Source organism: Biomphalaria glabrata, chromosome 13, assembly GCF_947242115.1.
Source record: "Biomphalaria glabrata chromosome 13, xgBioGlab47.1, whole genome shotgun sequence".
Lineage (NCBI taxonomy): Eukaryota > Metazoa > Mollusca > Gastropoda > Planorbidae > Biomphalaria > Biomphalaria glabrata.
The window spans coordinates 19,226,890-19,242,771 of NC_074723.1; the positions used below are offsets into that span (position 1 = coordinate 19,226,890).

General features: G+C 37.8%; 1 protein-coding gene across 1 annotated transcript in view; it reads left to right on the plus strand.

Annotated features, from left to right (window-relative positions):
• Window positions 1-1,343: 1,343 nt before the first annotated feature.
• LOC106068015 (anoctamin-7-like) overlaps window positions 1,344-15,882 on the plus strand; it is a 95,470-nt gene continuing 80,931 nt past the window's right edge. The window contains exon 1 of the mRNA XM_056007968.1: window positions 1,344-1,494. The gene's annotated coding sequence lies outside the window, so the exon portion shown is untranslated. The remainder of the gene's footprint in view (window positions 1,495-15,882) is intronic.

Genomic DNA, 15,882 nt, shown 5'->3' on the forward strand with positions numbered 1-15,882 from the left:
TCGAAGACGTGTCTTGCGCTACTTTTTCGTTTAGTACTGCACATTAAAGTATTTAGATTGTATTGAATTAGGGAACTTTTAAATTTAAGGTTTTATATTTAAGGCACCTTTACAAAGGATGTATTAATATATGATGCATTTTTAGGAAAACAAATTTGTTCTCAAGGAAGTCTTGATTAAAAATTCCTAAAAATCCAAATATTTCGCCAATCATATTTGTGGCTTCCATTATTGTAATATTGTGGTTAGCTTTGAGGGACACTATTTATATATTGATTCGACTCTAGATGTTATAATTTTTCGAGATAAACTTTCAAAGTTTCAAAATACTTTTTCTTAAAATGATATGACAAACTTTAGAATGTGTTGTATCAAATTTGAGCAATATACAATAATATAGAACTCTATAAATTTGTTGAAAGATTTTACTGGCCGAGTAATTCTTTTCGGAAATCTTCAGAATTTTGTTTTCTTTCGTCAACGGTTATGGATCCAGGTTCGTGAAGTTTTTACTTGAATAGAGGTATTGTAAACAGGCTCTTAGCGATGCATTTACTGGAGAGAAGCTGTCAAAACTGCTGTACTGGGAATAAAGTGAGAAATAACAAATTTTAGTCATTTATAGGCAAAGCAGTCAAACACAGTGTTCAGTCATTAAGAGGGATAGCAGTCAAACCCAGTGCTCAGTCATTAAGATACGTAGCAGTCAAACATTATGTTCAGTCATTTAGATGCCTCTCCCCCACCCCAACGGAACGCAGTGGTACATTATAGAAACATGTAGTCCCTTCGTGGGCTCGGCCTCCGGCCTCGTATTGGACGGGGGTGCATTAGCTCAAAGGGAGCATGACCCCATTAACAAATGGACGTGATTATCTTGATGAAGGGTCGGTGAAGAGCCAATCCTTCATCCTGGCGACGGGATAAAATCCTAACCCGGGTCAAAGGTTCATAAAAGGGATTTATCTCGAACGAGTGTACTTGCACGTGGTAGACATCTGAAGAAGCCCACAGCAGAGCAGTGTCTGTAGACTGAAAGTACATTGGTGATGGAAATATTTACGTCAATTATCCTCGTCTGCAAGAACGGTCTTTTATCCATCAGTGATATACAACGTATCATTTCTAAAGGTATCTGACATCTTTCGTTATCCCAATTACATTAAAAAACTAAAATCAAAATGAGCCTATTACATTAAAATCTAAAAACAAAATGAAGTCCATTTCAACAACTTAAATTTTGAGTATGCAAAAAAAATATTTTCATGAAAAACAATCTCTATTTCTCGCGACTGATCACAAAACCAACAGCGCTCCCTTTCCTTCCGGCTCTCGTGTCTCCAGAAGTGCTAGCAGAAGTGGAAGACCTGGTTCTTGCTTTTCCACTTTCATACTTGACTGCACAGGATCTCTCGCTCGTGAGCACACCATCTAGATCAAGTAAGTTCCGCCAGTTTGACAGACATCGTGTGGACTATCTATGTCGTCTGCAAGGTAAGTCGTATTGATTTATTGCCAAGAAAAGTTTTTTTCTGATGCGCTTTTTTTTTTTTTTAAAGTGGCCCCCACACACACACACACACACAATGTGTGCCAGCAGCTGTGAAATAACAGCACATGTTGATTGAAATCTACGGCTATAATATTGCACACAACTCTGATTATACAATCGATATCTGGCAGCTGTAAGCTATAATTTAACGTCATTCTGTGAGCTTGGTAGGAAACGGAAGGATTAGGTAGCCATCTGAATATTAGATTTGACCAAGTTGTTTCTTATGTAGCAATCTACGTTCAGGTGACAGAACAAGCTGGGTGAAAGTGTATGAAGTATAGAATCTAGACTGTAGTCTTCCTTGGTCAGGGCTAGGTCCATTGGTTCTGTGCAAAACGTAGCTGGACGTGCGGCAAGTCCATCCTCATCAGGGTGGGACAGGGTGTCATCATCGGCCCGGGCATTTCTATACCATCCGGCCCATAAATTGTATATTATATAATGGACATCCAATTCTAGGCCTACCTGTCCTCGAAATCATTATGTTAAGTTTGATAATTTATCGATAGCAGTACGCATGCCTACAGTGAACACTAAATCCTTATAAGGAATATACCGGTAGACCTTATGTTGCCTTTTAATCGCTAAGTGTGTAGGCCCTAAAAGGATAAGCCTACTAGATCTAGTAGGCCCTAGTAGAGTCTGTATAATATTTGTTTAAAATACGTCGCTCAGAAGGCCTCTTTTATAAGGGGTTGCAATAAAACCTTTAATAATTTAACCCCCTGCCGCCCTTATCTTATAAAATACAGACGTGACTTCAAAAAAGAAGATGATTACAGTGGTCCTACCGGCCTATTTGGGTACCGGCCCACCGGGCATTTGCCCGAATAACCATATAGCCAGACCGCCCCTGATTCTCATCGTTTAGTTTTATAGTTGAGGATAGTTTTCACCAAAACTGTAGATACAATATGTAATAAGCAATACTATTATTGAATAGTTCATAGGACTTTGATCTTCCAGTTTGTTAGAGGATAAAACTTGGTAGACTATTCTGAAACTAGATTTGGTCTAGAGCAGTGTATCTCAAAGCGGGATGGTGTACCCCCCAGGGGTACTGGAAGAGTTTTAAAGGGGTACGTGTTGCAACTCATTATCTACGCTTCTCCTTCTCGTTGATACAAATTAATGTTATTTATAGTATTTATATTATAACTATAACATTTATTTATATTTTCTATGAACAATTTTATTTTTTGTTTATTATTTTCAATAATAATTCTTTTTTTTTTTTGACCGGGGGGGGGGGCATGTGTACTCAGAGTTACGAAAATTATTGAAGGAATAGGCCTATGTTGAAAGTTTAGGGAAACACTGGTGTAGAGAGTAAGGCATTCGTAAGTAGACGTAACTAGGACAAATGTGCTACTTTGTCTAGTATAAGTCACGATAGTCCCGTGTTCGCACCTAGCCTGCCGCCCGGCCATCCTCTTGTAAGAGGTCTTGTAAGAGGTCTTGTAAGAGTTCTTGTAAAAGGTCTTGTGAGAGGTTTTGTAAGAGTTCTTGTAAGAGGTCTTGTAAGAGGTCTTGTAAAAGGTCTTGTGAGAGGTTTTGTAAGAGTTCTTGTAAGAGGTCTTGTAAGAGGTCTTGTAAAAGGTCTTGTGAGAGGTCTTGTGAGAGTTCTTGTAAGAGGTCTTGTGAGAGTTCTTGTAAGAGGTCTTGTGAGAGTTCTTGTAAGAGGTTTTGTAAGAGGTCTTGTAAGAGGTTTTGTAAGAGGTCTTGAAAGAGGTCTTGTAAAAGGTTTTGTAAGAGGTCTTGTAAGAGGTTTTGTAAGAGGTCTTGAAAGAGGTCTTGTAAAAGGTTTTGTAAGAGGTCTTGTAAGAGGTCTTGTAAGAGGTCTTGTGAGAGGTCTTGTAAGAGTTCTTGTAAAAGGTTTTGTAAGAGGTCTTGTAAGAGGTTTTGTAAGAGGTCTTGAAAGAGGTCTTGTAAAAGGTTTTGTAAGAGGTCTTGTAAGAGGTCTTGTAAGAGGTCTTGTAAGAGGTCTTGTGAGAGGTCTTGTAAGAGGTCTTGAAAGAGGTCTTGTAAAAGGTCTTGTGAGAGGTTTTGTAAGAGGTCTTGTAAAAGGTCTTGTGAGAGGTTTTGTAAGAGGTCTTGTAAGAGGTCTTGTAAGAGGTCTTGTAAGAGTTCTTATAAGAGGTCTTGTGAGAGTTCTTGTAAGCGGTCTTGTAAAAGGTTTTGTAAGAGGCTCACGTTAGGACGTAATACTATTTGTCCGATGTTTTGATAACAGCTAACAAAATGTGCATTTTCAGTTTCAGTATTATAATTATTGCATCCAATTTTTAAAAAATACTTCTTTAGTAACAGTCCATGGTCTTACTGATCCCTTTTTTTCTTCTCTTCCTTGCACCAATACTATAGCGATACTAAGCTTCCCATGAGACTCAATATTCAAAGGATATTACATTTACAGAATTATTGACAGCCTCTAGACACGCACATACACATACATAAGAAAATTAGAACACATATATGTACGCACTTTCCACATCAGATCGTGTCTCTTGATTCTGATTGGCCACGTTCGATATCCGCCTTAAAAGTCGAATGTCACGAAGCTAAGTGAAGTAATTCTGCCTTAAGACGTGCATAACAAGTGTCTGGTGGCCAATGTTGAGAATATTTGCAATCGTCCTCTAACATTAATGTAGATATATGATTTATCTTCGAGCACGAGTTGCACAGTTTGTTCCGGGTGAGGCTATGAATATAATGGATCGTTGAAACAGAATACCACAATTGGCAAAATCAAATCAAGTAAATGATGTTATAATTATCAATATCAATTTTTCCCATTTTGTTTAATACCGTTGTAGTTTTAATTTGGTATGAGCTAGGAGCATGCAAATTAGTGTTAAGGAGATCAAATTTTTACATTTCTTGTCTTTTTATTTCAATTCCTTTTCAGAGGCGGAAACTGGAAACGGCTCTAACGTTTTTCCAAGACATTTAACAGCTTTTTTATATCTGGAATTGGCCACACGATGAAATCTCTGGGCTGAATGTTATAATTAATTTTTATTTGAAAAAGGTTCAGTGGGAATTTCCTCCCTTGCCTCAAACTTTTCTTGGTATTCAGTAAGGATCAAATTGAAACTTAATTATTGTTACTTAAGACCTTGTAAGCCAAAAATCAGGTGGCCAAACTTTAGGAGAAATGATGCTTACAAGTTATCCCGAAACGAAAACGAATAACGAAAAAATAACAGAATGAGAGCATACATGTTCCGGAGGCTGAACATTGGGGCTAGCGAAAGAACGTGTTTGTGTAGAGTCTCCAGAGAATGCTGACCATGTCGTCCAACAATGCTTACGTCATCGAGAGGCTCGAACAAGATATACACAAAAACATCCCGATAGAATAAAAACTGCACGAAGAGATGCTAGATCTGGATACATCTGCGTGCTTCATCTCGGATATAGGAGTAGTCATCTCATAGGGGTAGTCGTCTCATAGGAGTAGTCATCTCATAGGAGAGGTCGTCTCATAGGAGTAGTCGTCTCATAGGAGTAGTCGTCTCATAGGAGAGGTCGTCTCATAGGAGTAGTCGTCTCATAGGAGTAGTCGTCTCATAGGAGAGGTCGTCTCATAGGAGTAGTCGTCTCATAGGAGAGGTCGTCTCATAGGAGTAGTCGTCTCATAGGAGAGGTCGTCTCATAGGAGTAGTCATCTCATAGGAGTAGTCGTCTCATAGGAGTAGTCGTCTCATAGGAGAGGTCGTCTCATAGGAGTAGTCGTCTCATAGAAGTAGTCGTCTCATAGGAGAGGTCGTCTCATAGGAGTAGTCGTCTCATAGGAGTAGTCGTCTCATAGGAGAGGTCGTCTCATAGGAGTAGTCGTCTCATAGGAGAGGTCGTCTCATAGGAGTAGTCATCTCATAGGAGTAGTCGTCTCATAGGAGTAGTCGTCTCATAGAAGTAGTCGTCTCATAGGAGTAGTCGTCTCATAGGAGTAGTCGTCTCATAGGAGTAGTCGTCTCATAGGAGTAGTCGTCTCATAGGAGAGGTCGTTTCATAGGAGTAGTCGTCTCATAGGAGTAGTCGTCTCATAGGAGAGGTCGTCTCATAGGAGTAGTCGTCTCATATGAGTAGTCGTCTCATAGGAGAGGTCGTCTCATAGGAGTAGTCGTCTCATAGGAGAGGTCGTCTCATAGGAGAGGTCGTCTCATAGGAGTAGTCGTCTCATAGGAGTAGTCGTCTCATAGGAGAGGTCGTCTCATAGGAGTAGTCGTCTCATAGGAGAGGTCGTCTCATAGGAGTAGTCGTCTCATAGGAGTAGTCGTCTCATAGAAGTAGTCGTCTCATAGAAGTAGTCGTCTCATAGGAGTAGTCGTCTCATAGGAGTAGTCGTCTCATAGGAGAGGTCGTCTCATAGAAGTAGTCGTCTCATAGGAGTAGTCGTCTCATAGGAGTAGTCGTCTCATAGAAGTAGTCGTCTCATAGGAGTAGTCGTCTCATAGGAGTAGTCGTCTCATAGAAGTAGTCGTCTCATAGGAGTAGTCGTCTCATAGAAGTAGTCGTCTCATAGGAGTAGTCGTCTCATAGAAGTAGTCGTCTCATAGGAGTAGTCGTCTCATAGGAGTAGTCATCTGAACCTTCCAACATAATAATGAGAACTCAGACAAAGAAAATATCTCCCAAAGAGCCTCTCGAGTCGAGGATTGTAGAAGTGTTTGCCACTGAGCTATTAAACTGAAATGTAAACATTTGTTTCAACGCCTGACTAATGGACACACATGACGTTCATATTGCAGTCGTTAAGAAGTCGTAGATATATTTAGTGCGTAGGCAGCATTGGAATTAATTAGCTAGTTATCTGTGACAGGTGTTGGTTTTTTTTAAGTCATATGCGTTTATTTACGCCATACAATTCTCGAATACGATTAATATTTATTATTATTGAAAACATCTGATGTTTCTTTAACACTTCGTTTGTGCAAATGTTTAACACTGAAAGATAGGGGGAGGAGAAGAAAACAAAACTGACAGATTACTGATATTAATTGTTTAAACAAGATAGGTCACGTGATATTAAGTGTTTAAACAGGGTACATGACGTGATATTAAGTGTTTAAACAGGATACGTCACGTGATATTAAGTGTTTAAACAGGATACGTGACGTGATATTAAGTGTTAAAACAGAATACGTTGCGTGATATTAAGTGTTTAAACAGGGTACGTGGCGTGATATTAAGTGTTTAAACAGGATACGCGACGTAATATTAAGTGTTTAAACAGGATACGTCACGTGATATTAAGTGTTTAAACAGAATACGTGGCGTGATATTAAGTGTTTAAACAGGATACGTGGCGTGATATTAAGTGTTTAAACAGGATACATGGCGTGATAGTAAGTGTTAAAACAGGATACGTGACGTGATATTAAGTGTTTAAACAGGAAAGGTGGCGTGATATTAAGTGTTTAAACAGGATACGTGGCGTGATATTAAGTGTAAAAACAGAATACGTGGCGTGATATTAAGTGTTTAAACAGGATACGTGACGTGATATTAAGTGTTTAAACAGGACACGTCACGTGACTTGAGTTTACAACGTCATTTACTCTCACCATATTCGATTTGAGATCGTTTTAAGACAATGTCACATACTGACCTTGGCTGACATTATGAAACTGAAACGAGTAGGTGGACAAGTCATTTCCTATATCTACTGAGGCATTTTTTCTTAAAGAGATCCTTGGAGAAAATCAATGCTGATTTCATTACAGCTAATTTTTAACTGGGGAACAATCATATTTATTTGACTTATTTAAATACTCTGAAATGCTGAACTATAGGAGATCTGGCCAAGGTTGTTTGTCTGGTCACATGGTCTGCGCTTCTGTCGACACGGTGGTCCCGAGTTTGAACCCTTCCCTCCCCTGCCATCCTATTGGACGTAATAAACTTCAGATCAGAAGGATAGTCCAAAATGGATTAAACCAGGGGTTCTCAGACTGTGACTCGCGACAACCTTGTGGGTGGATTGACGATTTGCCAGGGGTCGCCTAAGACCATCGAAAATATGGATTAATTTGTCTATTCTTCTATTGCTGTATGTGTGTGGGGGGGGGGTCGCGGCAGAGTGGGGGATTGTAAAAAAGGGGTCGCCGAGCTTAAAAGATTGAGAATCCCTGGATTAAACTAATCGTGTGACGTCCTGACACCTCTTAAGGAAACTTGGTATACAAAATATATTACCCGACCTTGATAGTAAAGTTTTGTGTAATATCATTTTTGCTTACTTTGCCTGTTGTAAAAAGAAAAAATGCACCTTTCGGGTGTAGATAATGTAATACTCATCTGTTTCTGTGGCCGACGGTTAACGACCAACCGCCTTTACTTTCCCCAACTACTATCAGGTACCCATTAGAGTAGGATCCTAAAAATAGAGAAATTAAAAGTCCCAGTCTTCACCTAGATTCAAACCCGAGACCCGTCAGTTCGGAGTACATTCGCTTGACCACTCAGTCACCTACACGATCCTTGCGTGTAGCAAAGTCACACAGTATATCTTTCTAGAAAAAAAAAGTATTACAATTGAGCTGGACCAAAAGCACCCTTTGATTTAAATCTATTTTATAGACCTTTCCTCTCTTTTTTTTTCATTCATATTCACACTGTTGTCAGATCCCTAATGTTTTATGTCCGATTGTGTATTTTTTCAATCGCGACGTTACAATGTCCTTCTTTAGTTGTATCAGTAATTGTGTGAAACCCCAGAAAATGTTCATGTATTTCTACATGAGATGTATAGGAACCAGAAGCAATACTAATAGGGATTAGTTCGGTATGACACATATGTGGTGTAGAATCTAATTGTTTTTTTATTTTTTGAAAGTATTTGTGTGCTTATACAATTTCAAGGATTTTATTTTCTATTTCACTCAAATTTTGAAATTGCCTGTATTTATTGATATACTGCAAATAAACTATTTGTGGATCCTTTAAAAGCGAGACATTGCCGATAATAATTCGTTCTATCAAGGATTGCTAAGGCTGCTTTTGAAAATGATCCATTCTTGAATGCGTTGCATCTATTGTTGTTTTCTTTTCAAGAGAATATTTTAAATTTTCTTTCTGCATTATATTCGTGTCTTTTCAGAATTAATCTGACCCTAATCATTCACTCCTTTTGTACCTGTAATGCCTTAAGTTATTTATTCCTTTAAACAACCGACATGGACAATTAAATACAAAATATACTGACTCGAAACACAAATGCCATTGACGATGAATTGTTTTCAACGTTCCGTAAACTTTGATAATGATTATCACGATTGTATTTTGGACAGATGTGCATTGTGTCCACAATCATTTAACATACGCGGATTCGGAGGTGACTACAAATTTATCCAACACACCACTAGCACAAAATAAAGCAACTCAGGGCTGAATATTTTTCTTGAATTGACATAAAATAAATAATCCTAAGTACAAGTCACCTAAACTATGACTTTCAATAAATCACGTTATGACAGTGTTTCTCAAACATTTCCGTGTGGCGACCCCTACATTACAAAATTTTCGTTCCAGCTCCCCTTAGAAACTGGAGCCCTAGGAGCGATGTTGGCTCCCACAGTGAGGTCTGTGAGTTTCTCTAAGAATGTAATGAAAGAGAAAAGAAACTTAGTCATAATTATAATACAAAATTTAAGTTTTATTTTTCATGTATAGTAATTTAACACTATATTTAGAATCCAACATTACACAAGGAAATTTCACTAAAACTAGTTCCTTGTTTTGGGGAATCTTTTTTATTTTTTGGAAATAGTGTTGCCTACATAATTTTTAAGCGTTGTAAAAAGTTCTTTATGGAGACTAGTTGAACATTCGGCGGGTTTTTGCTAGAGTTGGCAAGGGGTCTGATTTCGGGGCCGGGTTCCGGTGCTCAGCGTATTCTGACATTTTCCGCTTCAGAAATTCTTTCTCCCAGCGTTTATTTCGCCTTTTTCTCGTAATAAGAAGAAAGAATATAAAAAAGGCAAATATTAACGAGTTTCTTTTAGAACGCACTATTCATCCTAATTATTAAAAAGTCTAATAATAAAGAGCAACCCTGGTCAATAGTATTAAGCGAGGGACATTCTAGGTATATGTAGCACACGGACATCTGTAATGGGCGTGATCTTTTTTAAGATCATCTTCGTGCTACGCACACAAAAATCGTCACTATAATGAAGTGCTATAGTCGGAAGAAATGTGACCATTCTTAGATGAGAAAATCCAGAAGAATCAAACTAACGGAGACATTGGTAATATTCAGACACGGATTAATAACAACAATGAAAATAACATATTTTTTCGCCGCCTCCCCCCCCCCTTTTTTTTTTGTTATTGGTCAGTCGTTGGCTTATTGCTGTAAAATGTTTGTAAAATGTTTTACATGTTTCGGATGTTCCTTCAGAGTTGAAGATAGTTTACTTCCTAGTCGAAACCTCCCGCAGGACGACGGGGGATGGGAGCGGGCAGGATTTGAACCTCGACCATCGATAAATCCGAACGACAGTCCAGCGAGCAAACCGCACGACCAGGCAGCTCCAGTAACCTACAACTTAATGTAGATCTCCATCTATGATGACCCAAAAATATTCGACGCTTAAGTAACAGCCATTTAACACAAAAATGAACGTGTTTTTACATTGAGTTTTGAATTACAAGATCTACTTACAGCGCTGGGTATTGATTAAACAACAATATTTATATGTAGTAAGTAAATACTAAAAAGAAAAAAAATGTTTTGACTGATCTGCTTCTGTAAGCGTCATTCCAAACAAATATTAGACTCACAGGTAACTCGCGAAAATTCAAGGTCATTTTTTTTTCTTATTAAACGTTTCCAAAAATAGCTTCTTATGATACGAATATCGCTTTTTTAGAGGCCCCCGAAAGGGGAAAAGACGCTATTAGTTTTGTGCGAAATGTCTGTCCGTCTGACCGTCTGTCCATCTGTCCGTCCGTCCCGTTTAGATCTCGTAAACTAGAAAAGATATTGAAAATCCGACATCACAATATTTTAGACCATTCAAAGTTCTGATGCAACGGCTACTTTTTTTTTTCTGAAAGCGAAAAAATCTCATTTTTAAAATCAGTTATGCAAGCAGTTTTTTAAAGAGAAAAAGCTAATTAGTATGTATTATAAGCTAGACCTAAATGAAAAAGAATAGTAATCTTGTAAACGTCATTTTCGTGAACAATTTTTTTATTGCGGAAATATTTCTTTTTTTTTTTTTGAGCATTCGAATAAGAGATTGATCCTTTTCAAAACAATTACATCTATTATAAGACTTCAGTTAGGCCAGGAGAGGCGCGGTAGCTGAGCGGTAAAACGCTTGGCTTCCGAACCGGGGGCCCCGGGTTCGAATCCTGGTGAAGATTAGGATTTTCAACTTCGGAATCCTTAGGTGCCTCTTAGTCCACCCCGCTCCAATGGGTACCTGATATTAGTTGGGGAAAGGCAGTTGGTCGTTGTGCTGGCTACATGACACCCTCGTAGGCCACAAAAACAGATGAGCTTTACATCATCTGCCCTATAGACCACAAGGTCTGAAAGGGGAACTAGTTAGGCCAGGTTCACATCTAACTTTGCATTCACTTGCACCTATCCTTTGATCTGCGGTACCGTTGGGGCACTACACAAGATCTGTCTGAAAATATTGAAGCCTGCCTGGGTGGACCACTTCGGGGGCCGATTTTGAGTTTGTGTTTCCACACAAACTGTCTTTGTAATCTTGTTTTAAATACTTTTATTAAGTTTATTGGAATAATTAGAATTTATGTAAAACATTAAAATAATTTAACATAATATAAGTAATTTTTATATTAAACTAAAAATTTTAAAAATAAAGGTAACCTTGAAATAATGATTTGGCCGCCCCCTACATTCGGCCGCCTGCGTGCAATGCACTAATCGCACAATTGGTAGCGGCGGCCCTGTTCTTACACAACACTTGAGGCTACATCATGTTTGTTAAAAGTGGCCTATAAACACAATAAGTAATTGGTTTCAGATTTTTACCTTGCTTGAGCTTCAAACTCACAGGTAGGTCGTAGTGTCTGTAAGCTTACAATGTGTGTTTAGTTTTGTTCCCGCGTCTCCGTGTGCGAAGTTTGTGTGTGTGTGTGTTTGCTCACGTGTCGTTAACGTTCGTTTGTCCATTGAACATTCGATCCATTGTTATTTCGTGCGCGTGTCCTGTGCGCGTTATACAACGGAAGCTTCAGGCGTCTCGGATGATGAGATTTGCTCAAGGTCAAGGCTACGAACGTTTCAAGTGGCTCTAGACACACACAATCGACAGTTGCTGCATTGGTTCTGTGTTAGACTCCTCACTTGAGTTTACTTACAAACATGTTGTCCGATTCGGATCGATAGTTCAAAAAGTCCAAACTTCTTAGCCAGGAACTAGACCTTATATAGATAATAGACATTCACTGCTCATTTACCTGTCATTTACTTGTGTTCATTACAAAGCTAATATCAACTCACTCTGCCTGTGTATGCAATCTTCAATAGTCATTAGCATCTCACTAGTAGAGTGGATAGTATGTCGGCTTGACGAAACGTGAGCCATGACTTCAGAATCTATCCTTTTTTTTATACTTTTAAAACCGATTTCAGTAAAATACACCCAGATAACCCCCCCCCCCCACCACCACCACCACCACCATTCTCTCAACTGATCCAAACAAGTAATAGGATCATAGCGTATTGAGAAAGCTAAAAGCATGAACTAGCGCTAAACAAAAACAATTGGTGAAAATATTTCTAATCGCACAGATTTTTTTTCTTTTTGTTACAACGACGAGGAGCCGCAGCTAAATGGCTAACATAGACAGTCGAGTCGTCAAAGTTGGTCCTCGAATGTAAACCTAAATATGGATGACATAAATACTATGTCAAGTCTATATCCCTCTTATCATTGTTTTATCATCGGCTTGCACAAAATGGAACTCATCTTTATTGCAACCTTTCTAAATTCTATATCTCTCAATACTGCAGGATTCTTTTTCCTTTTATATAAAAACAAAAATTAATTAAAAAATTAAAAATTAAATAAAAAATTAATTAACCAACTATTTGGTTAATTTTTTTAGTCATGTATTATCACTGAGTCATTGACAATAAATAGCTGTACAAAGTGTCACGTGTTCAACTTGATCCTAGAATGGGGAGTGGGAGAAAACAAAACGTGTAATAAATCTTGCCAAACGGACAGATGGAGTGAGTTAGTGCAAACTTTGTGGTATCTGGGGCTGTTATACATTCTTCTTCTCGTTGTACTAAAGACAACCGATCAATGCGCTTATTATTGGTCTTGTAACATAAACATGTGAATGAAATGTTAACTCCTAGCATCCGTTACATTCTTGGTGTAAATTTGTGTGGGTTTTTATAACCAAACACATCAGCCATTCTGCTGTTCATTGATTGTCCAGCATTTACGTTCCATTCTATATAAAATGTATTTGGCCATAAAAAAAAGAATTATGAAAAGTATCAACCGAATCAAGTTTTACATTAATCCCTTATAAAAATCAGTATTCATATTTAAATCAGTATTCATTTTAATAGCACAAGATCCTCATGTCATTGCACTGTGTAGAGTTACCGTGAGACTAAATTAAACATAGGGAGTGTTTTTATGTGCCTTTTGTTGGCCTACCAATCAGCTGTAGGCCCTTAGAGAAATACGTTGAAAGGTACCGCAGTGGGACACTTTTAGCGGAGCCTCTTCTCAATCAATTAGGTAAATCAATAACTGTTGCTACCTTGTTATTTTTTATATATTTCTCCCAAATAATGAGAAGTGAAACTGTAATAAGAGAAAATGCGTAAATAATTAAGAAGCTCGCGACACTAAATCAAGTTAGTTCAAGGCTATGTAATCGCGATGTAAGCCTTTAAAAGGACAAGGTTGAAAGATAGTTTGTGTGGAAATACGAACTCAGAATCGGCACCTGAGGTGGTCCACTCAGGCAAGTTTCAACATTTTCATCAAGACTATCAGAGGATATAAACTACAAAATATCCACAACTACAACCCTATATGTGAAAGTGTTGCTGGTTGTTAGGCTGACTGACTGCATGATACCAGAGGATAAAGACATATAATAATTATTTTATTACATTTTAATATCCAATTTTTATGTCAGTGTGAATCTGGCCTAGTTGATGTTATTGAATGATTATCAACTAAATAGTTTTCTAAATCCAAGGATGAAATCTTTCCTTTTGGTTAAATCCCTAAATCAATAGTACTATTCCGTATGCGCTTAATGTATAACATGACAAACTGCTGATTGAATGTTATTTCTAATTATATTCGACATATATATATATATATATATATATATATATATATATATATTCTTTACCTTTTAAAACTATATATATATTATTTAAAATGTAAGTAACTTGCGCAACTGAAAGCACCTAATTTAGTGATGCAAAAATTTTATAGAATGTTGACAAATATCTTTTTATAGTTTCCATATTATAATCCACCCCGCGTGTTTTTAACTATTAATAATAATTTTATTTATAAATCGCTGTTATCATGTAGAGAATGGGCTAGAGACGCTGTGATAACATTGCAAGTGGTGCCAGAGTCTCCATATCCACTATCTAGAAATAGATTTAAACATATAGGTCTTAATGTTCAAGTGGTGTAGCATGTTGTCTGTCTGAGATCAATGGGGAGTGTGTTCCAAAACTTCTAAATTAAACCGTTTGCTTTTATCAAAGAAAACAAAAGAACTAGTTGTACCACAATCTTTGAAAGATCTAAAATTTAAAAATGTCTGCTTTTATTATTTTTTCCTGTTTTGCCATCAAAGATAGACGGACAGACGGACCACTTCAAACTAGTACAGGCTATCTCCCTTTCAGGGGCCGCTAAAAGAAATACTTGTTTTTGATACTGGTGTTATCACTAATACCAAACTCGAAGTAAGTTGCTTCCCCTACATCCCGCCATTTTTAAAATGTCGAAGTTTGGCTTGAACCGTGCGAAATCTGAAGCAACGAGACAGTGGCTCGTCCTGCACTGGGCTATAATAAATAACAGCAGCCTCCACCACGGGAAGGCGCGGTTAGGGCGCTTCAGATTCTCCCACACTCCGCGGGCTTTTGGAACCTGTCCATAAAACTGTTTCAATGGTAAAACCCTCACAGAACAAAGAAATTCAATAAAAAGTTTTGATAAACAACCCAAACACCAAGCAATCAACACTTTGTCCAACATGATACGTAATCGATTCGACGTTCTTTAAACCTTTAATTTCGTTATCAGCCCTATTGTAAATTTGTGTCAAATTTTAGATTGGACTCGGTAAGTTCAGGAGAGGAAAAAAAAATAGAACTTTTTAAACGAAACAGAAAATGGAAAATAACCAACGAAAAAAACGTCAATATGGCTTAAAGAATTTTGTTTCCAAATGTCGCAAAACTTAAAGATCAATCAATATGTTTAGACATTGGTTACACCGTAAAGAGGAAGGAAAGTGTTGGATGTAGAGAAATGTGTTTCAATTGAGAAACCTGTTGACGTCACCTAGTGGATCTCATTGCATGAAAGTTACTGTTTACTTTCTGTACCTTCACGATGAGAAGAGTGATTACAAATGAGTTTGAATCCCAACTGCATATACTTTTAATGCTGTGTGTGTGTGACAAATTCACTTAGGGGCGGTATAGTTTTTAGAAAAAGTCTCAAGAATACTATTCTTCTAGGCGAGCCAATGAACTCAAGAACGAACCCACTGTGATGAAGTGCTACATTACTTTTCCGTGATACCTTGTAACAGGCAAGAATGAGGTCGAAACAGTGCTTTTTTTAAATTGGAAATCTAGCAGGTCACAATAAAACGAAGTCTATTGGTACTCAAACTTCTTTCTAGTAGTGTGTACTAAAAAGAGCCTGAATAGATGTCTGTTTGTTTGTAAAATGTTGTACATGCTTCGGATGTTCCTTCAGAGTTGAAGATAATTTACTTCCTAGTCCAAACCTCCCGCAGGACGACGGGGGATGGGAGCGGGCAGGGTTTGAACCCGGGATCATCGATAAGTCCGAACAACGGTCCAGCGCGCAAACCGTACGACCAGTCATCTCAGATAGATAGATTACCTCGAAGACATTAATATTGTTACTATTTTTGTTTTTTTATTAGCGTTTCTCCTAGTTACTCTGCTTACTGAGATCTGGTCAAGACATTGTTGTTGTCACGTGCGAACTAGGGGACTGGGTGTCCGAGACAAGGTTTCACTCATCTCAAAAAAAGTCTCGACTGAAAATTAATTTTGTTTTTTTTAAATAAATTTT